This window comes from Parasteatoda tepidariorum, chromosome 1, assembly GCF_043381705.1.
Source record: "Parasteatoda tepidariorum isolate YZ-2023 chromosome 1, CAS_Ptep_4.0, whole genome shotgun sequence".
NCBI classification, from domain to species: domain Eukaryota; kingdom Metazoa; phylum Arthropoda; class Arachnida; order Araneae; family Theridiidae; genus Parasteatoda; species Parasteatoda tepidariorum.
The window spans coordinates 83,239,414-83,265,505 of NC_092204.1; the positions used below are offsets into that span (position 1 = coordinate 83,239,414).

General features: G+C 27.9%; 1 long non-coding RNA gene across 1 annotated transcript in view; it reads right to left on the reverse strand.

Moving 5' to 3' along the window:
• LOC139425985 (uncharacterized) overlaps positions 1-26,071 on the reverse strand; it is a 49,096-nt gene extending 23,025 nt beyond the window's left edge. Inside the window, exon 1 of the long non-coding RNA XR_011637198.1 lies at positions 25,781-26,071. This is a non-coding gene — a long non-coding RNA (uncharacterized lncRNA). The remainder of the gene's footprint in view (positions 1-25,780) is intronic.
• Positions 26,072-26,092: the final 21 nt, after the last annotated feature.

Consider the following 26,092-nt stretch of genomic DNA (forward strand, 5'->3'; position numbering starts at 1 on the left):
CTCAGATGTTGGTATCTTTTCATCAATTTAAGTTGAGGATATCTAACTATTTTTAGTTTTATGACGTATAACTTAGGCATACTCTAATTTCAAAATTTAATGCTTTATTGTGATAAGAAATTGTGTTAGATCCGTTTTTTTTATTTAGAGTTAAATAATGAACATTTAAATAGGTTTTAATCTAAGAATTTTAATTATTTTTAACAAAACCATATATGAAAAAAAGTATTGCTACAAAAATTATACAAGTTTACAAAAAAAATTAAGCGGGAGCATAGGTAGAACTATTCTAGAAGTTTTGTCATTTTATTTTTTTATTAATTTATTGCTTATGAGGAAAAAAATTTATTTATTGCTTAAATAGCCCTTTTACTTTTAATTCATACATCCGAAGGTTTATGAGCAGGAAAAAGTCCAAGAACTCTATTTTTGAATATTCGCTCACTCTCTGAAAATCTACAGCGAGAAAACTTCTTAAGCTTTCTTCTCGGAGCTATATTTTTCAAGTGAGCTGAACTCATAACTCAAATTTTCACCGACTGACTTAAAATTTAAATTATACCTTTAAAAGTAAATTTTTTTAAAGAAGTACTTAGGTTTACTTCATTTTATTGAATGGTTTTTCTGTTATAATTTTTTTGAAGATTTTTAGCAAGAATTTTTTATTTATTTTTAAACGTGCCACTCTTGCAANAAAAAAAAAAAAAAAAAAGAAAAGCTGAAAACATTAACATAAAATGCTTTTCTTCTGCCACTAGAGTAGACTTTTCTCTCAATGACTTATTTTAAACAATTGCTTTTTGTTAAATAATTAATTGAAACAAAAGATCCCTTTTTAATCAGGACTGTTCTCCCAATTGTTAGAGGATTGAGGACTGTGAGTGGAGAGAAGGAGGGAATGTTAAATAAAAATGCTCTTGCTCTTATTTATCTTCATTTAATTTTCACGTATAAATTAAAGACTGTTAATTCGTTACTAGCAGGGTTCGCAATTTGAATCGAAGGCAGCGAACACAATTTTAAATTTCTTCCATTTTTATAAATATCTTTGAGCATTCAATTTTCGGTTTTCACATGGATAAAAATTGTGCAGACATACATTATTAAATTATCTATTCGAATTATTCCATTGTTTTCTTTTTAAAAAAAATTAAAGAAAAATTTTAGAGAAGATTTTAAGTTACTAACCCTTTGACATAGATGGGACACTAGTCTCCTTTTTATATAGTTTTTTCTGACTCTCTAATTACAAGTAAATATATATTTTGGTATTTTATAATTATGTAAAACAGTCTAATAGTTACTTACAAATCTGTTTTTATCGGAATTTTAATTGTACTATCGAAGTTATCGGAATTTTAATTGTACTCAAATATAAATTTAAAAAAAAATAGTTTGAAAAACTTTCTTTTTATTTATATTCCAAAATTTATCAATAATTGCTATTGCAAATTAAAAAAATTTAAATGATGAATGACTGTTTCTCTTAAAATTAAATAACTACAAATTTCAAAAATTATTGTTTGGTAATGAGTCAATATTTGCCCCCATCTGTGCTTACCTATTCCTACATCAAAACCATAAATTATTAAAATCTTACAAGTAATATTTTTCACTTATTTTGAATTAAATTAATACGAAATAATTAATAAAGTATTAAAAACATGTTTCATGAAAATTCTACGTCAAAGAGTTAATCTCTATTTTTCGCTCTTAATAAAATCAAGACCATTTTTCCAACTTTTTTTTCTAAGGTTTTGTGGAATGGAATGGTGATACTCTATCATAAAAATGTATATTAAAAAAAGTAAGAAAACTGAAGAAAAAAAAATTAATTTAAAAATCCAAAATGGAGCCAAGTATGGAATGCTCTTAAAATGGTTAAAGCATATTATTTCTCACTTAGCAAATTGCACTAGTTGATATGCAAGACGATGCATATTCGTCACTAAATTACATGGAAAACGAAGATAAATCATGGTTTAGAGAGACCATTCAAGATTTATTAGTAGGTCGAATAGTTAGACGCAAATGGTATTAAACACTAAAATCCAGTCGAAAAGATTGAAACAATTTGAGTTCTGTGGGAAAATAGGTAGGAGAGGTCAAGCTGCTTCATTAACTAACTTCTTTTTTTTCTTCGAACATGATTATTCGAAATATGATTTTATACGTGATTTGAATAATGAAGGAAGCTTAAGCAAATGCGATACCTAAGCCAGGTGCAAACATTACATTTAGAATGAATGCAAATAAGATCTTCATAAGACAATGCATCTTGGAGAACAGATAATAATCTGATCTACTATAGCGCTCTGTTTGTGTATTGAAATTAGATCCGAAATTAACTTAAGCCTTTTTACAAGTTCACATTTAATTATGGAATGCTGCACTTTTTTTTAACATGTAATTAAAGAAATTTTAATCACCAATGTTTCGAACTTGTGTAACAAATTAGGTCCATTATGATACCATATGTGGAATTAGGGTTAAGTTTTTAAGCATCCGCATTTGAAGTTGGAACGGTATACTGCCGTGCAATGTTTTCTATTGTACTACTGTATACAGTGCAATAAAAAATATTGGATGGCAGCACCATAGCACTACTCTCTATAACTATGTTTTACAGGAAAAAAAAGCTCGTTACTCTCCAAACTACAAAAAAAGTAGCAACTACAGTAGTTTGGCTTCTTGCAACTCCCTCCTTCCGACCACTGCTTTTGTTTAATTCGATACAAATAAACAATCGGAAGTAATCAGTTTTTAAATATGTAACCCCATGTTTACAAATGTTTGTAGATAAATTGTTCGCTAGTTCTGTTCGAATTTATTCTGCATTTTATTTATTTTATTGATTTTATCGACGTAACACATATTACAAATGAAAAATTTAATTACAGTTTTGCACTTAGTGCAAGTGCAGATTCTAGAACAAGTGTCTTGTTTTTTGTGGTGTACAAAATTGGTGTCTCCAGTGGTTACAGAATGCAGAACAGAACTACATATAGTTTATTCTGTTTCCTTCTGTTACATGTTCTGTTCTGTTAAATTCAATGTTATATTTCATTTATTTAATTTATTAATTTTGACGACGTAACACACACTACAGATGAAAAGTTTGTTACAGTGGTGTAGATACTACAAGTTCAGAAGGCAGACCAGGTATTCTGTATTTTGTGGCGTACAAAAATTGGCGTTTTCACTTTAGTGCTCACAGAATACATAATAGAACTATTTAGTTTATTCTGTTTTCTTCTGTTTCTGCTCTGTACTCTGTTCTGTTCAATTCAATGTAGGTCTATTTAATTTAATTCACAAACTAAAATTTGAATTAAATCAAAAACTAAATCAAAATTTAACTATCTAAAACATAATTAAATTAAATGGAAAAATAAAATAAAAAACTAAATAAATAAAAAAAATTGAATAAATGAAATAACATTAAATAAGAATTGAAATGAAATAAAACTAAATTAATGGATGAATAAATTGAACAAAAAAAATAAACAATAAAATAATTAGAAGTTTTATGTTGATGTTTTTTCTTTTTCTTTTTTTTTTTTTTTTGGTTTAAATTCATTATCGCTCTTTATGCATTGAAATTGAATCTTGATATTCACTTTTCATTTTTATAAATTATTATGCAAATGTAAGATCAAAGCATCTCTTTTACATCAAAAAGAGTAGATCATTTATGATAGATTAATGAGCTGAAAACTGAATCAAAGTATTGTTCTGTTTACTATGAAACGCCTGAGTAAAAATGGACTCTTTCTTATTTACTTTTTTACGAACAGAAACTACTCACTCAAAGAAAATTCGCTCAAGGTTCAATAAAACTCACTAAAAGAGATTCAATGTTCTGTGTTTAATCCAATCTGTAGTAATATCAATTGAGCGAAATAATCCGATACACATATCAATGAATTAAATTTTCTGGAACCACCCCAAGTCCAATTTAAAACCTTTGTTGTAGAACAGTGGAATCATTTTTTATGAGAAGTACTTAAACAAGAATGGCATCACAAAATTCTTTTTTTCCCATGGCATTGTTTCAACAAATGACGTCACCTGGTTATTGACATTAAACGATTTCAATGAACGCCTACTGTAAGTTTGATTTCATCGTTATTTAAGATATATTGCATAAAGATTAAAGTGGCGTATCACTATATTTTGCAGAACTATAGGGCAAAATTGGGAAATCTGGCTACTGGCCATCTGCAGCACTATAACAATGTTCAGTTTTTTAAACAAGGCACTTTTTAAAAAAAAAATTGAACATTGAAAAAAAATTGTTGATTGTAAGACATTTCTTTAGAAGCAAATCTCGAAATATATCAGACATTATAATGTTCGATTACTCGATTAAAAACTTAATTTCCTTCAAAAATATACAAATTGTAAGCAAAAGTAGACAGATTCCAAGCGCTAAAAAGCAAATGGCCATTTTCAAGACTTGCCAGACGTGATTGAGATGAACCCAAAGTGATTTGAAATATAAAACGTAACGTTGCCAACGAAAAAGGTGAAAATAGAGAAACAACCTGAAACCAATCAAAACTAGAAAAATCACAGTAGTCAAGAGGAGAAAAAATATGAAAAGATTTCTCTCGGCGATTGTGGTTTTTCTAGTTTTGTTTCTCATCTTTATTTTTTTTCTTCATATTTTGTTGACAACTTTACGTTTTATTTCAAATCCCTTGTGTTTTCCACTCATTCACTCCTGGCAAGTCTTGAAAATGAGCTCCTGTTTTTGAGCACCTGAAGCATGTCGACTGTTATATCCTATTTTCATATTTTTGAAGAATGAAGTTTTTAATCAAATAATACCTTACCGCTTCAGTTTAGTGGGATTATTTAAATAATTAAAAGGTTCATTTCTAAAATTAAGAAAATTGTTAAAAACGAGCGTGAAATTTTCAAAATATTAATAAATATTCATAATAATTCCATGTCTTTTAAAAAAAATAATTAACTGTAGATGGGGTACATATTCGAAGATAAAAGTGGTGATCACGTGGCAACTGTCGGACTACTTTTTATTACCCTAAAATGAAAGCTCTTCAGACGCGTTCCATATTCACTAATTGTACAGTTTTAAAAAGAAATCTAAAAAATTTTAAGATATTATGAATGAACAATGATGAGTGAACTTAAACTAAATAGTTTAGTAATTAAACTAACTTCCCTGGCTTCGGATTTTTTTATTTTGTTTATACTGAAATAATTAGAGAAATCACCAAAGAAAGTTTTCGCGAAATAATGAAATGTAGCCTTAGCAACAATTCTTATTATTTTAAATTATTGTAGTAATAAAGTAAATTACGTTGACAACTTTTCACATAAGAATAATGGTTATATTTAAAAGTTTCGATTCGTTACACTCAAATTGAAAAAAATCTAAATAATACATTAATCTTTCGATTATATATAAAATTACAATAGAATTTGAAATTAGATAATAATTTTCACAACGGATCAACAACCTGTAAAACGACGACAATTTACTTTTGTTGCTATTAAAGCACTATTAATTATTTTCATTATTTTCTACAAAATTTCTTAAGCCCTCAATGTTAAAATATTGAAGGAAAAAAAAAGCATTTATATTTTCGTATTTAAAGTAGGTTTTCAAAGTTTGCGCAATTTTCAAATGATTGCTGTAGAATGATTTGTTACCTAAAACTTGAATAGTTTTCTCTAAATCATAAATGCAGAATAATGCAATAAATGCTGTTGTTCTAGTCATATCTTTACCAGAAGTAAGTGCTTTAGTGAGTTAGCGTAATTGTTTACAATTTGCGGTAAACTTGAAACAAGTTTGGCTCAAATTTTAAACAATTACAGTTGAATGATTTGTACCATCTTTATTTAATTCTGTATAAAAATAAAAACTTAGAATGGAATTGAAAGAAAATTAGATGATTACATATGATATGCCATTCATCGTTTGCTCGAGGGAAGAAAGAAAAAATGAGAGAGGGAAGAAAGAAGTCATGTCTTTATATAATTAACCAAAAAAGCACTTAAAATTGCAATAGTACTAAAAAAATATAGATATTTTGGAAAAAAACTCGAAGCAAAACAAATATATTTCTCTTTCAGCGCGTAAAATTTCACCTCTGTAGTTGCATTTCTGAGAGTCTATAGAGCAGCTCGCATGGTATTTTTTACTATATGTTTAATAATTAATAATTCTCGAACTATTTCTCGAAGAATTTTTTTTTTTTACTCCGCCATACTCACTGTTTATTTTCCTACACACCCTCTCTTCCAGGTTTGTAAGTTTTACACAACGAAGCAAAAGATAACGTAAAGTTGAACATCCAAAGCAACGTCACAGTGCTTACGATTTTTTTAATATACTATAGAGAAAATTGAAAGAGAATTGGAAAGAAGTCTAATTATCAATTAATACTATAAAATAATATGTAAGAATATTGAGCAAACAATTTTATAAATAACTGACTTAAATACAATAAGACAGGAGTTCCGGTTTTTTTTTTTTTTTNTTTTTTTTTTTTTTTTTTTTTTTTTTTTTTTTTTTTTTTTTTTTTTTTTGGTTATGGAACTTTAAGAGATCGAGGTTCTTTTTACGGAAACCCGGCCTGCATTATACAAAAAAAAAAAGTTCATCAACAGCTGTAAATATACTAGAAAAGTTTTTTTCATGAAAACCTGTCTGTCTTGATAGTATTTAATGTGAAGACTGAAATATTTTAAATTATGAATTTATTTTTGTTTAATACATATGCTGAAAATGAATAAAATAAGATGAATTATGGTTTTGAAAAAAGAATTATTATAAACGTCGTGAATACTTATCAGATAAACAAGAAATGTAATTCGTTAGCCTTGAATTTGATAATTTTATTTTGAATTGAGAAAACTAGGTGAGGTAAATAATAATAAATTCCTTTTTATGTCGCCGAATTTATTTTTGAAAAAGTTTTTGCTACGCTTTCTTTTATGAAATTATTTATTACTTTATGAAATTTTTTATAAACGCAGATTCTTTTCATAATTTGCTTTATTAAAACATTTTGTTGCGAATTCTTTTTATTGGCAGTTTACACAAATAACTTCATATAAATAATCTATTTATGAAATAAATTATGGATTATTAGTTTGATATAAATGTAATTATAACTGGTTAAAAAATAACTCCCGGAACTCTTGTAATCCTACCGCGGAAACCTAGGGCAGCATGTCCCAAATGGTGCTCCGCGGAACCCTAAGGCTCTGTGGAAGGATTACAGGGGATCCGTGAGTTAAGATTTTTTTTAAAACCAGTAATGATTTTCGAAACCAGTAATAAAATATCCAATTAATAATGCATTTATTTAATATTTCTGTTGTCTTTATGAAATTATTTAATTGAAATGGCTGTGAAGAAATTAATTTCAAGATAATATTTTTTTCTATTAACAATGTGATAAATGAATAGTAAAAAGGATATTCATTTATAAAAAATTCCATTAGTATTTCGAATCTTATAAAAATAACCAAATTCAACAAAGAGAAGGTATGTTTCTCTTCTCATCGCTTTTTTTTTAATTTCCTTTTCGTTTTTATTTTAATGTAATTTTTCAGCTTATTGATTTTCTGTTTATGCATGCTTTAAAATCAAATTAAGAACTCGATTAGATCTAAAGATGTGTGAATTCCAATGCCTGACATAAAAACTAATTTTATGAATAATACTGATAAAACGATATGATAAAATTTTTTCATTATTTATTCATTTTGCTAAATATTTTCAAAATAGTCAATTAAATTTAGATAATTAAATATTTTCAAAATAATTCATATACGTTCTTTAATTAATATGTTCACAATTGCTGATGAAATTTATTCCTTAAACATTGGGGTTCCGCCAAAAGAAGTTCGATAATTTAAGGTTCGTCATAAAAAGTGGGAACTGTCTGGGGCTCCACGGAACATCTTTTGAATACCGCTGCAATGAGATTTATTTTAAATTGAAAATTGTACCACTTAAATAGTTGCTGCTAAATTTTAAAACTAATTTTGGTATGTTTCCGATAAAAATTTAATTTAAGTATTTGAGACTGAAAACGTTTTCTAAAATTAAAAGCAGAACAAATTTCAAATACAAATGAAAAATGAACAACTAAAATAATAAATGTTTTAAGCGGCATTTTTAAACATTATTTTTTTAAAAAAAATTTCCTTGTGTTCGACTTCTCAAATGTCATAATATTCAAGGTTTCAAACGCTATTAATTTTTCTTATTTTCTCACTTTATTTCGATTTAAAATATACGTTATTCTTCACCATTGGTATTACGTTTGCTATTACTAATAACACTTTTTCTGCGCAATTGAACACTCTTCGAAAAAAAAGAAACAATCGAACAAAAGAACAATGGATTGAAAATTCTCTTCATGAAAAGATGGAAAAAAAGCAATTGTATTTTTTGACTTGTTTGGTGGGTTGAATATTATTTTGACAGGTCTGATATGCATTACTTTTGCAATATGACGAAAAAATTCAGACATTTGTCAAACGATTTTTCACTATTTTTCTCTTAGGAAAAAAAATAATTTGAAGAAAATAGATTGTTCATTTTTGAATAAAAGTTTCTTCCTTAATTTTTGGAGCTGTTAAAGAAAATATCATTTAGAGAAGTTTATATTTCCAAATTAAAAAATAGACTGCATCCTCGAATGCCTTAGAGGAGATTTCTTTGTAGATATGCTCTATGAGCTTGATATGATCAGAGTTGCTGGTGTCATGGACTTGATTTAGATTTGCTACATTTGAGGGCTATCAACAACAGCGAAAGATAAACATAAAAGAGAGAAAATTGTGATCGCATTATTGCGTCGATCACATTATTAGTCAAATGTTTTTTTCTTCTCTAATAGACTTTCATAAAATCCATAACACTTAAAGTCACTGATTACTAAAATTGTATCAATTCATGTTTGTCTTTTTTGGATCCGTTCGGTTACAAATATACGTTTACAAATATACGTTCATTTTTTTTCTTTCAGTATTTTGATTTATACTAAAATCGTTGTAAAGAAAGTAATCATAAATAACTAAAGCATAAAAAGTTCAAAAAAGTACTTTAAATTAACATCATGTAAAAACATGAAAAATGCACACATGTAAAAAATTTTATATATATATATATATAGTGTAAAAAACTCGGACCCCACTCCCCAATAATTCTCTCTCTCACTGTTTATTTATTTATTCTTTTTAAGTTTTAATGCATTAATATCATGTATTATGACATAATACTACATAAATCAAAATTAAAAAAATTATCGAATTTTGTTCTACCAAATTAAACGGGTACTTCAATAATTACCACTTTCGATCATGACAATGATATCATAGTTGTCTATAGTATTCTCATATTCGATATATCGTAGTGAATAGTATTCACTTTATATATCGCGAAAATTCATTTGAAAATATCGTTATATATACTTCATTATTAAATTCATAGTTAAGAAAATTGATATTCGAATATACAGAAGTAGCAATGAATCTGTATCAAATACATTATTCTCGCTCTTAAAACATATTATAACAATGATGATAATTTAAAAAATAGTAATCTGTATAACCAAAGTGAATAACTCTTCACATGTTATTGAAAATAACAAACCTTTAAAATACTATCTCGAAAGATCACGAGATAGTATTTTAAAATATCGTTATCGATATGTCATTATTAAATTCATTCTCAAAAACATTGATATTTCTGGATATTTCTCTCTGGTTTAGCACACAGTAGTAGAAAACGAATCAGAAACTGTATGAAATACACTGTTTTCGCTCTTAACAGGCATCCAAACTATGAATAAATTTAGGAATAGCAATCAATGTGTATAATTAAGTGAATATTTCTTCATTTGTTATTGAAAATAGCAAAATTTTATGATACATCTATAAAAAAATCACGAGATTGTATTTTAAAATATCGTTATCGATATCTCATAATTAAATTCAGTCTTAAAAATATTGATATTTCTTTCTTGTTCAATATACAGAAGCAGAGAACGAATCAGAAACTGTATGAAATACATTGTTTTCGCTCCTAACAGGCATCCAAACCATGAGTAAATTAAAGAATAGCAATCAATGTGTATAATTAAGTGAATATTTCTTCACTTGTTATTGAAAATAACAAAATTTTATAGTACATCTATAAAATAATCACGAGATTGTATTTTAAAATATCGTTATCGATATATCATAATTAAATTCAGTTTTAAAAATATTGATGTTTCTTTCTTGTTCAATACACAGAAGCAGAAAACGAATCAGAAACTGTATGAAATACATTGTTTTCGCTCCTAACAGGCATCCAAACAATGAATAAATTAAAGAATAGCAATTAATATGTATAACAAAGTCAATAACTTTTCACTTGTTATTGAAAATAACAAAATTTTATAATAAATTTAAAAAAAATCACAAAATTGTATTTTAAAATATCGTTATCGATATTTAATTTGTTATATTCAGTCTTAAAAATATTGATATTTCTTTCTTGCTCAATACACAGAAGCTGTATGAAATACATTGTTTTCTCTCTTAACAGACATCCAAACAATGAATAAATTAAAGAATAGCAATCAATGTTTATAATTAAGTGAATATTTCTTCACTTGTTATTGAAAATAACAAAATTTTAGAATACATCTATAAAATAATCACGAGATTGTATTTTAAAATTTCGTTATCGATATCTCATAATTAAATTCAGTCTTTAAAATATTGATGTTTCTTTCTTTTTCAATACAGAAGCAGAAAACGAATCAGAAACTGTATGAAATACATTGTTTTCGCTCTTAACAGACATCCAAACAATGAATAAATTAAAGAATAGCAATATATATAACAAAGCGAATAACTTTTCACGTGTTGTTGACAATAACAAACAAATTGTTCTTTATAACCAAAGAATACACGCTTTATTGAATCTCTTGACAATATGCGTTCCGGAATCGTCTGAAGTTTGACGACTTTGAAAGTAAAAAACGAAAACATAATAAAGAGAAAAAAGAAGAAGATAAGGTTTCGGTTTCTGAATGGATTGCTTCTTGTGCATTTCCTGGGTTTTCTATCCCTAAAAGCTGCATTTGCGGAAATGGTTGAGTGTTTAGGTGACGTCATGCCGTCATGTACATTATTAACACCCACATGTATGGGTTACAGAAATAAATAGAATATTTTCAAAAGAGAAAATTAACAGAAATACGTAAAATATAAAAATCTGTATGATACAAACTTTAATCTCATAATATGTGTTTGAATTTTAGTTAATTTTGAACGTAGAATTTTACATATACATTTATTTCATTAAATGCATTAAATTAAATAACTATTCTTTTTTTCTTCTTCTTAAAATTAAAAATTGAAAGAATTTTTAAATCTACATTACAACGTTAGATTAAAAGTTAATATCTTCCGTCTATAAAAATATTATTAAAAATATGTATCTCATTAGTATTAAATTCTGATTTAGAAAAACTATTTGAAATTACTTTGTTAAACGATTTCAGATGTTTTAAATTATTTATTGTTATAAAATCTGATTAAAGTACCAAAAGAATAATATATATAATTTACAACAAAGGAAATATAGCGATTATTTAAACCCAAGTAAAATTGATACCTTTAAAATTAAAATCTCTCTATTTACTGAAAAATAAAGAAAAATAACTTATTTCAATAGTAATGATTAAAAATGTAAGAAAATATCTGAAATTAAAGCAATTTCTTTTGGCTAATTTTGGAATGAATAAAATTGAGGCAATGAAATTTTTATTGCAAAAAATACAAATCGGCAAATATAGTTTGAATCACATCTGTAATTAAATTACTGATGTAATTTTAATTATCTTTCAATACTTTTTTACAATTTCTTCAAAAACTAAACTATTAAATGGGTATTGGGTAAACAATTTTTGAATTATGCTGCTTGCATATTTGTTTATTAAACAAAATATTTTTTTTCTTCACATTTAACTAGTAAAATAAAAGTTACATTAAAAATCTTTTTTTCTGAGTGATAAATTAATTTATGTCTTTAATAAATGTTTTAAAATTTAATAAAATGTTAAATATTTTTAATATGCATATTTTAGAGAGTATATGTTTATTAATAGAGAATATGAGAGAAGATAGTCTATTAATGGAGAATAAATTTATAACCTGTTGTTTTATAATGTGCCCGTTTTTTAATAAAGGCTTCACCATTTCGTGACCAAGGGCTTGCCGCCAGCGCTGCGCACAGCCAGCCTTTACTTCACAGACAAGCTAGTATCCACCGATCTGAAGCTGGATAGGCTTCAAGCCGCCACTGGGACCTTCAGTATTGATTTTTTTATGCTAGTTTTCACAATTTCTGAAATTCATAGTGCAGAAAAAAATGTAAAATAACTCCATGCAAAAAATATTTGATCAAATTAATGATTATTTTATATAATTGTAGTCGAAAATATTTTATTTTAAAATGTTTCGATTATTTGAGATTTTGATTATTTGATAACTTTTTATTACATTTTTTAAAATTTAATACTTGTTAAATTCAAATTATGAATTTAATTGAAATTTGATAATACTTAATTTCAATAAAATTTGTGATATTTGAGAAAAAGTGAATTCTAATATAGTGGTTTCCAATTTCTTTCTGCTATGGAACCCTAAATGATCTAATTTCTTTCGGCGGAACCTCGAATTCTTTAAACAAAGTATGTAAAGAAAATTGTGAAAGTATTAACCAATAAAAGACTTCTTTATTTTGAGAATTTGGACTTAATGAAATGAATGAAAATTTTCACCGTTTTATCGTTGGTATTATGTTCGACAGTTAAATTCATAGTCCATAGAAATGAATTCAGCCTAGTTATGAATGTTTTTTTTTCAGTATACATTTATTAGCTGAAAATTAGTGAAATAAGCCAAATTATGTTTTTCTTTAAAATGAAAATAAAAGACCTGGATAGCCTGGTTGGTAGGGCACTGGGCCCATGTCCAAGAGTTCGTGGATTCGTTCCCCGCCGGTCGAAGACTCCCCGTGTGGTAAATGGTGATTGATGCACGCTAAATATGTCGAGTCGCAAAGTCCTCCATGTTCCCATAACAAATCAGTACCTCTGGGGGTACTGATCCAGGAGTCTCCTTGTCTTCTGGATTGGCTCAAAATTACAAGGCTACGGAGTTGAATATTAGTGGTCGTAGCCCCAAAATTGGGTCAGCTGTTCAACGACGGATATATATTAAAAAAAATTAAAATAAGAGGAGAACGGTTTATAAACGTTTAAATTGTTAGTACTGAAACATATTTCACTTCCTTTTTAACTTCAACTTCATTATTAACGAATTCAGTTACTTGATTTTGATTTAAGCGTAATATTTGATAAATGCGTACTAGTTTCATTATTTGTTCAACATACTGTAAGTAGAAAAATTACATTTATAAGAGAATTATAAGAGATAAGAGAAATTCCATTTATTTTTCGTTAGCATTTTACTTTTAATAATTTCATACAGGCAACTGAAATATTAAATAAATAATGGATTATTCATTGAATCTCAATATAATTAAAGGTTTCAAGAATCATTACTGGTTTTAAAAAAAGTCATCTGACTAACGGAACCTTCCAAATTTTCACAAACTGCTTTCTCTGTACAAAAACGTACTTTCTCTGTACAAGCGTTTTTTATTTCTTCAAGTGCCATTAATTTTCCACAAATACGGTTTTTCCTTTGTAATATTTTTTTTTTCTTTCGTAATAAATAAAACAGGAGGGCAGGATGTTTTTATTTATTTATTAGTTTTTTTCATCAATAAACAATTTTTTAAACAAAACAATTGATCAGTAGTATTCATGCATGAAATTAGGTCGCAATTCAGTCAGTTTATTTCATCTACTTGATACATCATTTGATACGCTTTTCTAACAAACAGTTTTTTTAGTTGCTATATAACAAAAAGTAAGCAAATGGAATTCAAATGAAAAAAATAAAATATTTGATTCGCTCTGAAAGTCACTAAAAAGCTCGTGCATTGGTGATAACTTTTTTAATGTATTATCAACACAAGAATTTTAGTAAAATAAGGGAAATTAAATAAGCAAGCAAGTGAATACTCAACTGTAAAATTATTGATAATAATTGAAAGCGTACGATTCAAATACATAAATTTTTAAAAAGAATAATTTAACAGCAGTTGTCATTTAAGTAATTAACGGTCGCAAACATTATAGTTGAAACAACAATGATTTTTTTGTTATTTTAATGCCTAAGCTTTTTTATTCACTTTTATGCCGTTTAATTAAAATAATATAACAATACTAAACATTTAAAAAACACAACTTACTTAGGAAAAAAAAAAGAAATTGTTGCAAAAATAAACATCAAGAATATGTAAAGATCTTGCATTATTTTCAATAATTAAAATCTCAAATAATTAAAATACAAAATGAAAAACATTTTAAGATAAGCGAGATAAGAGCAGTAAAAAATTATTGGCACTAAAATCACGTGGATTATTTTTCCCGAAACTAAAACTTTTGAGTTATTTTTGCTAATAAACTGTACCATAAAAACTTTTTAATGTTTAAACTAATATAATGTTTTAAAACAACAATCTCGACATTTTTTAAAAAGTAAATTTTTGTTTTATTTTCCATTAAATACGCACGGGTTACAATATGAAAAGATTTGGTGTCAATTTGGCAGAATTTGCGCCAGCTTTCCTGGTCGATGGAATTTCATACAAGTGCCAAATTATTTACGGTATGAAATTGATAAACAAAGGAGTATAGTAGACAAAACTATTAACGTCAATTCATAATTTTAGTTCATAAAATTGTCTGTAACAAATTTATTTTTAATAAAAAAATATTAAGTAAGACTTGAAAAAATAATAACTAATACCTTTACCAGATTCTATTTTAGAATATTTATTTTCTTTTCTCAGTACTCTGACCACATTTAGACACTATTGAAAGATCGGTACTTTTGGTCAGTATTGTTAAGAGATTGGTTTTTGAAAAAAAAGAAGAGAAAATAGAAGAAAGCTGGAAATAAATGAATTAAGCGCGTTTACTTTAACAATTGGGTACTTGCACTTATAGAAGAAGAAGACCACGGATACCCACACATGTGACTTATGACGTCAGCACCAGCTGATCGTTTATAAGCAAAATGACGTGTTAAAGTTGAGCGAAGTTTCTCCACATAAGTTAGAATTTTAATTAACGTGAAGTTAATTTAATACAGTGTCGTATCGCACATTGAATTTGTTCAAATGTAAATCTTTCTTGTCTACGTGTTTTACTTAACTTAGATTTATTAATTATGTATTTTATTGCTACCATGATATAGTTTCGTTTTGTGAACCTGGCAACTTTGATGCTTAATTAGTTTATGTTCTACATGGCTTCGTGCCTGTCTTTGTGTTAAATAATACATAGTGAAAGAGTTGAAATCTTTCTGGAAGAATATAGAATGTGTCTCTTGAGAGAATTAATACTTGATGTGATTGGCTTACTCCACCTAGAATGGAAACAGTTGTTAGCGTCACGTTTCAACAACCTATTAGAATTGAGATACCCACACTACGTCATTTGGAAGTATCCCATTGGATACCTGCAAGTAGCGTCATCGTAGTTAGATCCTGGCATTTGTCGATTTAGAAGCCCGCCAAATCAGGTTCGATACACTCGCGTGAGGTTGCTTACTTTTATCCAATTTGCAATTATTGACTTTTTCACTTAAAAGGTTACATTACCTTAATGTTTACTTGGGGAAAAAGGAAGAAAAAATAAAAACCGAAAGAATGCTTAAAAAAAAAGCAATGGATGAACATGAGCAAAATTTCAAATCTGTTATTATTACTCTTTTCAATTACCTGTAAGGTTACAGCGAAAGTTTTTAAACTTGTCGAATATTTCACACGCTTTGAAGGCACACCTGTAACCCAATGTACTAAATTTGTGTCAAATGTCACGAAATTTTTTTTCTCTAGCAAGCGCGATTACATTCCAGACAATTTCATCGAGGAAATTATAGCTATCAAATTGTTACTAATGATATATTATCATCAATCTCGTAGTTTTAAATCTAGTCAATGGTTTTTGTGATCTTCCATTTAAAATGCTTAAAGATGTTTTAAAATATGACGTCATTCATCATACTTAAGTTGCAGAATGTTATAAGAAGTATGATTGATAAGTTTGAAAATGTTAAATTCCGATTTGGAATTCTAGTCTAATTATTGCACACTCTCTAATCTGTTACAAGGTGAATGTTATCACTAATATTAGTAATATATTTCTTTTTTTTTTCTTTTAAAAATTAGGCTACTGGGTTATGGTTTCTGGCCAGTGTTATGATTTTTAAAATAATGACCCATATTTATTGATTAAAATTACAAATTAGACATTTTCAAATATAAATATTATGCGATGTTGTATAATTTCCAAACAGTGATTAGGTTGTTGGGGCAATTGCTCTAAAAGAGACAATTTTCAAAAAAAAAAACTGCTCTGAATTCGCCAAACCTTTATATTCATTTATATATATATATGCCTGTTTTCAGGTGCAATCGACCCATAAATCACAATTTCATCAAATAAAAGATTTTCTTCTTCGGAAGTTACATTAAATTAAAACTTTTTAAGCATCGATGTTTTTTAATACAAAATAAATTCAAAAGAAAACCAGAACAAAATCATTAGAAGAAAACGGTATTTTTCTTTTCAAAAATATATGCTATTAATCTGCTGATCATTGATTCTTTGATTTTAACTAAAATGTGAAATGACACGTTTCTCACTCACGCTCTCCCTATTTCTTGTCACAATTTCACAAACCTATTCCTTTTGTCACAAATTGTCTCTATTTCTCGAACCACTCCTTGTCACAAACTGTCACTATTTCTCGGACTCCTCACTTTTGTCACAAATTGTCACGATTTCACGAACTCCTACATTCTGAAGCTGTCACAATTTTACGAATAAGAAACTTCCCCCTTTTGTTATAAATTGTCACAAATTCACGCACCCCTCCCTTCAAGGGTGACATCATAAGCAAACAACCCCTGAATTTTGCTCATCATTGTTCCTAAATAACTAAAACATTTTCATTCAAACTGAAATTAAAAAATTTCAAGCAAAATTCCGAAAGCGATGAAGTTTCTTTTTTCTGATTTGTGTTAGAAAGAGGGGAAAAAAATTTGCTTCATGGCATAGCTGATGCTCTAGCTTTCTAAATTATATGTTGTAAAATTATTTTATAAACAAGATTTCATAAGTTATATGCGACATACACTGAGTTTGCTCAAAGTGATTGTTCTGGACGCATATGTTTCTGGATTGATTTCGATTAAATAAAATTAAAACACAAAGGAATACGCATCATTTTACAATTTATAAAAGAGACTTATTTGGGTTGAAACTTTTGTTCACTCCTGGTTCAGTATTGAACCATAATATAGATACCATAAATTGAACCATAAAACTGTGTTAAATTTGCAGTAGTTTTAATAAGGTTTTAAATTGAACCTTTCCGTTAAATATATACCATACGTTATCGTGTAATCAAGTTTTCAGAAGTACGATAATATGGTTCAGCGTAACTTCATAATAAAGTTGCCACAAAATTGAATGATAATACGGTTGAATACGCTCCAAAGTTTTTAACTATGTCTGTGAATATTGATCAATATAACTAGCCACTGTATCGTATTGGAGAATACTTTCCGAATATCAGGATATTTGAAAATAATAAGAATAAAGAAAATCCTATTAAAATTATTCTTATAGTTCTTAAAAAGAAAACAATTACATGTTATACGTTATTCTATGATTTCCGAGAAACTTCCATTTGCAGTTCCGCTTGAGAGAGACAGTCAAAATAAGAACAATCCTTATTATTAAATCAAAAATAAATAAGCCCCCCTCCTTAATAGCTTTCGAATTCATAGGTGTTTCCCTGCATACTGTACCGGGCGTATTCTGCCACTGTTTGAAGGTCATAACTAAGCTTAAAGCGAAGTTTTGCAACCATTTATTTATTATTTTTATTTTACCGCGATTGATTGTAGATATTTTTTTTTATAAATATAACTACTGCTTATTTATAAATGATAATAACATGTATGAGGCTTCAACCAAATCATGGTTTATGCTTACGACTTTCAAATTTAACCTTGCGTTTAAATAATTTTCCTAACACTTAATTATCTTTCAAAAAAGTGTTTTTATATAGCATTAGGTTTTTGGTTGAAAATGAAACCTTTGTTTTGAGTATTTCGAAGAAACTGCTCCGATTTTTTTTCCTTAAACTTCATTTTTCCCAATGATATTTTTTCAGACAATAGTATAGTAACAAGACCTTGTGTTTATTTATTCTTTTTAAGGAGAAGTACGATTATTTTTGAGTAGCTTATAATCTAAGAGCCGAATTTCAGTTATTTCTATGAAGGAAAAAAATCTTTATTTTACTTTAGCACAGTTATTTTTACTTAAACTGTAACCTTAACTAGGTGAAATTTCAACCAAGTTTGAATGACTGAATCATAGGAAAAATAAATACATTCATATATATATTAAGTTTTGGAGATAATTTGATTAGGTATCTGCAGATAATATAATTTACTAATACATTTAAGAGCCTTTTTTTAAAGACTACCGTCAGAGATAAGTTGGCTGAGGAGAAAAGGTAAAATGTGCTTTTAATATTGAATTATATATCGAATTTTCACACAACCTTGCGATAGATATTTACTCTTATAAAAAGCAAGATGGCTAAAGTAAAATAATATTTTTATACGTAGGTACTTAATATTTTTATTAATGAATAGTATTATAAAAAACCTTTATCATAATTACACTGTTTTTTTTTTTTTTTGCTAATATTAAATTGAAATTTTTTACTAATTTGTTTGATGTTTACTAATTTGTTTGAGAAATTTTCTATGGCTTAATTTTATTAACCCTTTGGTGCAGAATTTATATTAAACATATTTTCCATACTTTTTCCATTATTTTGCATTAATTTAGGTTAAAATAAGTAAAAAATATTGTGCTTAGCATTTTAATAATTTATGGTTACAAAATACAGCATGAAATACCGGTGTCATTTTCTGCGTTATAAAGTAAAATCTTCCAAACATGGCTCACTTCCAATTAAAATTTTTCAAATTTGCACTTTTTTGCAGTAATTTAGATATAAGAGAAACAGTTATCCATTATTGAAATTTCTTTAATTTACAAAATCAATTATTGATAAATTTTTGAATATGAGTTAGAATTTTTTCTTCTAACTACTTACTTTGGATTTTATATTTTAATACAAATATATCTCCGACAATCTAACACATTTCTTAGTCACTAGTAGACTGTATTTTTTTTATTTTTTTATTTTTTATAATTAGAAAATACCAAAATATATATTTGCTTGTAATTAGAGCGTCAGAAAAAAGATAAAAAGAAAGGTCACCGGTGTCCCATCTGCGTCAAGGGATTAAAAATTATGGTGATTAAAATGTAAGTTTAAATGATACAAAACGAATCTCATTTGTTCCCAAAACTTCCTTCTGAGAATCTTAATTCTTGAGTATTTTCCCTCTTAATACTTAAGACACCTATTTCCGATGAAAAAAATTCAGTATCATTTTTCAAGAGATTCTTAGAAACTTCTTAAAAACTACTAAATCTGATTCAGAAAGAATCGAACTATCTTCTTGTCTTCGAAGAAAGTTACATCAGAGATGCTGAGAAGAACGTGAAACTTTATAGCTTGTCAGTTCTTTTTTGTTTCTTTCTTCTTTTTTTTATGGTATTTCCCGTTTCATTTGAAATTCACCATTTCCCCCATTTTCTGTATCAAATGGTAATTACGTATGGGAGAGAGCGCCCAAGTTCCACCATTACCATATTTTTGCCTTATAATAATGGCAATCTAGATGGGATTTTTTTTACTTCACTTCAGTTCTTATAGAGTTCTTTTTGAAGTTTTATCTCTTTCTCTTTTTGATTTAACGTTCTCTATCTCCAAATTTACATGAAAAAGAGATATAAAAAAACTGCACTTTTTCTAAAAAAGTTTTCATTTTAATACTCTAAAAAACACGAGCTTTGTTTCATCTAAATAGAAATTTATGCTTCTGAGAATTTTTCCATTTGTGTCAACTAACACAGAACTACAGAAAAGCATTTTTAACACAATTTCTTTATAAGAAATTATGTAAAAATTAGTTCTTGATTTTCACGCTATTCTGAAATTTGTTCCATAAATTTATCTTCTTTAATGTTTTGTTGTATCTATTTAGATTCAGAAATAGAAGTTAAAACCTAATTAAAAAATGTTTGTGGTACTTTTTTAAAAAAATATTTAACTTATTTTTAAATTGTGAAACAAGTTTTGATAGTAAGTTTCAGATCAGAATCTTCTATTTGGCGAGAATATCGGTTGTTTTATTTCTCCAAGTAAAAAATGTACGTAAAGAAAAAGGTAAAATATAAACATGCATATAAAAAAAATAGATAAGTTACTTAAATAAATAGCTTCAATAAATTCTGATTAGTTTGATGATTTTTTACACATAATTAGTAAGGGTAACGCGGTGGCTTTCTTTTAAAGTCTCTAGTATCTCTGTAGGTGTGCTAAGACCGCGACAGGAGGTATTTTTACGATCTTAAAAATGGTTGCGAAAATTCACGTAGAGGTTGAGATTGAAGCTTAAATTTTTTTAATAACAAAATTCACCGTTAGCAAAGACGGGTAATTTATTTTACAATTGTATATTTAATTATTGATTTCCTGTTTTTTAATCAAAATATTTTGTACACAGAGTTGCAATGCTGGTATGGTACGAAGAATATGGTACGAAAATAACCAAGGAATGTATGCAAATTCAATTAATTAAACTTAACTGATATTATGAAAGTAATTGATATTATGAAAATTAATTACGAGAAAACGTTATTGAATCTTAAAAAATGTTTTATTTAACAATAAATAGAATGTCATTAAACTAGCAATTTTAAATCATAAAGACACTGAGCTGAAAAAGTTAGCTAACTACACATGGTTTGCTAACTGCAAAAAGTTTTGCAAATTCACTTTTAATATTCCTTAAAATGTGTTAAAAAAAACCTGGTATCACATATTTATATCTAAATTATGCATACATTAGTATCTATACTGTAAATCTTTGCTTGGAGAGAATAAATTTAAAACTCCTGACGCGTGAACTGTAGAGCATATTAATAACTTTTCAGTAGGCATGATTGTTTTGATAAACGAACCACTTTATTTAAGCTAAATTTTCAAGATGGCCGCAATTCAAGAAGTTTCTTTACCTCTTCAATTTATTTAAAGTTTTATTAAATCAGATATTGAATATAATCGTCTGACAAAACATTTCCCTTTCTTTGTGAACCGTAGCGTATAATATCACATACTTCAACTTCAATTACGTTCTAAGTCACTCTAAATAGTCAGTTCCTCTTCCTCATACTTGTGCACGCATTTCAATTGTTCCATAAGTACCTGTAGATAGTTTATCGTTTGAATTTTTTATTTTTTTGTTCCAAGATTTCAGAAACGAGCGGTATTCTGTAATCATCACGTTCAAAAGCTGGACTGAAGTGTCAGAGTTTCGCAGAAGAAACCTCCCGAGATAATGACGAGAAAATAATAACATAAGAAAATAATGAATTAATGAAAATAAAAATGGAATCTTCATTACTCAACCGGTCGTAACCGGTTTGGAAATGCCTTCCAGCTTTTAGAATAAGTTTTTTTATGTGTTTTCTTTTATATCTTAGAATAATAATAATGCATAGTAGCTTTTGGAGGTAACAAAATGAGATTATCAAAAGTCAAGGATAACGGTTTTATATTGAACTTTCTGATTTAGCACCGCAATATACAATCTCTGACCGCAACTTTCAATCTACGATTGATGATTAATTATTTAAAGTTTAGATTCTGGATTAGAAGATAAGCTTCGAGCGTTTATTTACTGGAAAAAAAATCATGTTTATCAGGATTTCTTTTGAACATTTTTTTTCTTTCGACTTTAGGTTTTTGCTCTTATTTCTTCACTTAATAAATATGAGGAGTTCATTTTTAAAAAAATAGAATCAGAAATATTTTTTAATAGTTATTTTAATATTAGATACTCAGATAGAATAATCAGAGTTCTCAGAATTCTGATTTGCGTAGAGAACATTTTAAATAACTCATATAAAACTACAAACAGTATGAATGTATAAGAGATAACAAAGAGCGGAGAACCAACCTTATGATTTTATAATTGCTCGTACGTTACTGTTGTACGTGAAAATAAGCAAATAAAAATATTATTTATAATAATGATAAAAATAAAATAAATAAAATGAAAAAATCTTGTTTTAATTATTTTTAAAGCAGGCATAAAAAATATTTTTCTGTCTATTTCAGTAGCAAGAAATAGTTTAGTGTTGGCATAGTGTTGTGCTTTTATTTATATTTACATTCTCCAAGTATTCCACTAGCTGACCCATTTTAGTTTTTGTTGTGACACTTTAAATGTGGTGCCTAAATCAACAAACATAAAACTGGCATGTTAAGAAAAGAGGTTAAGCTAAACAGCTGAACTTTAAATAGCCATAAAATTTGACGAATAATGGAAAGATCTATGCGTGCAAATTATACACCGAATAACTTTAATTTTACTATGCAACCATAGCATTTATCATTTAAGATGTTTAAAGAGTTATTAAAATTTTCAAGTTCAAAAAAAGTTAAAGAAGGATTTTAACAAAAAATAAAACTTCCAATTACCTAGCAGAGTAACTAATTATACTCTAATAACGGTTACAAAATAGAATTTTAAATTTTTTATTCATTTACCAGCTGTCTGCAGCGACTAGTTGGTTCACCTACACGAACTCACCGCTTCGCGATTCCAAAGTGTCGTCCGCTTTCACGAAATCACCGCTTTGCTTCGCCAAATTGATTCTGCTGCTTTGGCAGCATTGCTCTGATTCTATGGCGCTTGTATTTTAGAAATAAACTAAAGGAATGGGGTAAATTTCTTGCTCAGACTCATTGCTTTGCTGCTTCCTCTTTCTATTCACAAACATAAACCCCGCCCTTCGGCGGCATTTTCATTTGAATTGATGCATTTATATAAAATGGAAGTTAGTAAGAGTTTCGTTTTAAAAGTACTTTAATTTGTCTATAAATGTTCTTTACTATAATATTAACATCAAACAAACACGGCTGTCAGTGGGAGCATATAAGGAAATTCTCTGCGACACTCTGAAACACATTTTCAGCCTAAAGGATCCAAATACTTTAATATTAAATCTGAATAAATGCTGCTCTTATAAGTAATATATGCTACGAAAAGAAGAAATATCACTCGATATCGTGGGGCCTCGTATTAGCTTATAAAAGGCTAACTCCCTGAAGGGAAAAACAATAAAAGAACACTAAAAAATCTCAATTTATGTGCTGTTATTACTTGTGGGTTATTTTGTTTTAATAAGAGAATAGGCATCCTCTGGCATATTTGACAAACTCCCAATTATTTTATAATTTATTTTTACCACCAGTGAATTAGCTGAACAGTAACCATGAAAAATTTTATTCAAATTTCACAGCATTTAATAAAGACTGCTTATGGAATGAAATTCTTTATAAAAAAACAAACTGAAATTTCTGATTATCTTGAAATTACCGCACTTCACGAATTAAATAAGAATGAAATATTCCATTGTATAACCGTTGTTGAACAGTCGACCCAATTTTGAGTTTACAGCTAGCACTGTTCAACTCCGCAGCCTTGTAATTCTAAATCCAATCCTGAAGACAAAGGAACTCCTGGATCAAGTATTGGTGGAGCTACCCCCCTTTTGCGTTACATGTAGAGGAAAACCTCTCACGATTAGCCTGACGGCAAGAAGACTAACCAATCATCTGTCTACTACTGAGGATATTTTACGTCAGCACTGCCGTCAGTGCGAGCTTTGTACGTAATTCGTATCTCCAGGATTCGAGTGAGGTGACCACCTGAGACTTTTCGTTTGAACTCGATAGGCTTTAAAGCTCAAAAATGTCGAAAAAGCTAACCAAAAATGCGCATGAAAAAATTCATAATTAAAAATCTAATTTAAAAATCGAAAATTGGGCTTCGTAATTTATTTAAAAATGTACTCATTTCATCTCATTCTGAATGTCCTATTTTAGTGCCTATGGTATACCTGTAATCTGGTATGCAGGCATACATACACACACAAATTCTTAATTTTATTTTGTATAGATGTATAGATATCGATTTATTTATTTGTTTATTCTGCTCAAGTAATTTTTAGTGCGACTTATAAAGTATGACAACCTATTAAGCTTCGAAATTTTCAATTCCAAATGTTCTTCCAAATTTTTGCGATAATTTCCGATAATTTTACTTTCTTTTTTTATTGAAGTCTAAATTCTAAATATGTCTTTTAAAATTTTATATCTACGGTATCAGTCTATTTCCTGACTTTTGAGTTATGAGGATTCCAAAGTCTTTTTTTTTCCTTCTGTTTTTTATTACAGGATTTTTTTTTTCTGCATTCCTTACATTATTCTTTTTCAATGATATTCGAAATGTAAATAAACCTTTGAAACATCGCGTTTACATTGAACAAAACTAATTATTTAGCACGGCTTTTTGTTAATAATATTTTAATATCCTCCACGTGCCTTTGGGCACTTAAGGCCTCTAGCATATCCCTCCAACGCCTTCTGTCTCTAGCAATAGATCTTGCTTACTCACAGTCAGATATTCTACATTCTTTTAATTCTCCCAAAAACATGCGCTGGATGGTAAGTCTGGGTCTTCCTCTTGTTCTTTTACCATCAGGGGCCCATGTAAGCGCAACAGATGTAATTTTTTCTTTGGGCATTCTAAGGATATGTCCGAGCCAGCTCCATCTTCGTTTTTTAATTTCATCTTCCAAATATTTTAATATACATTAATTACATTATTAAAGTTTGTTTAAATAGAGTTGCACAATTTAGTAATTATTTTTTTTAAACCTTTGAATGCCAAAGCTACATAATTCGCACATTAAATTTAGGCTCAAAAAGAAAGTAAGATAAAGAAGATAGAGGCTAAATTTTTATATGGAAAATAAAATAATAATAATAATAAAATCACGGGTCATCTGCAGTTTAGTGTATAAAAAGTATCCAGTATGGTGAATAAGTCAACAATTCGATTTGAATTTATTTGATATACAATTAAGCTATATTTTAAAGTATAATTAAAAAATCTTACTTTCATACAATATTTAATAAACCTCTGCATGAAGAGGTTGGGGCAATATAGGTCACACTTATAATACGCACTTATTCTAACGCTGACAGTTTTGCCTCAGATTTATATCTGAGTACTGTTTCCATTACAAGTTTTCGGATAGATAACAGCAAAATACATCGAAACTTCTAATTGCCTACAACTAAATCGTGTTATTTTCCACCATAACTATTTGAAAATGTGGCTTATCATCATACTGCCTCAAGCCGTTCACATGAACTTGGCAATGGTTTGGTGAAAACAGACATTGAATCACCTTTGACATTCGTGTAGAATTATAATTTTATTTTAAATGCAAAATAAATCTAAATAATTAATAAGATAAGAACGAGCCGCATATTTACGATCGAATTTCTTATAGAGGGAGAAAATATCTAATCCAACCAATAAAACAAATAAAATAAAACTTAAAGAACTATATACCTTGGATGTTAAATCTAAGATAGATGTTTTCTACAAACAGCTTCTTATCTGCTTAATATAGATAAAATTTTACAACAAAGTCTATTTGGGGTTTAAGAATAATGTCCACATACTCGAGCAGCTGTAACAACCATTTATTTATATCTTTTTTACATTATAAAAGCGTATATCAGCATTTTGTTTGTTTACTATGACGATTTTATCGGTTTCCGGTTATCTATTTCTGCAAGATTAAAAGCTGGAGCTGTGGTGGTTTAGAAAGGTCGAGACAGAACCATGGAAGTTAGGAAGTCTTGTCATTAAATCCCTAAA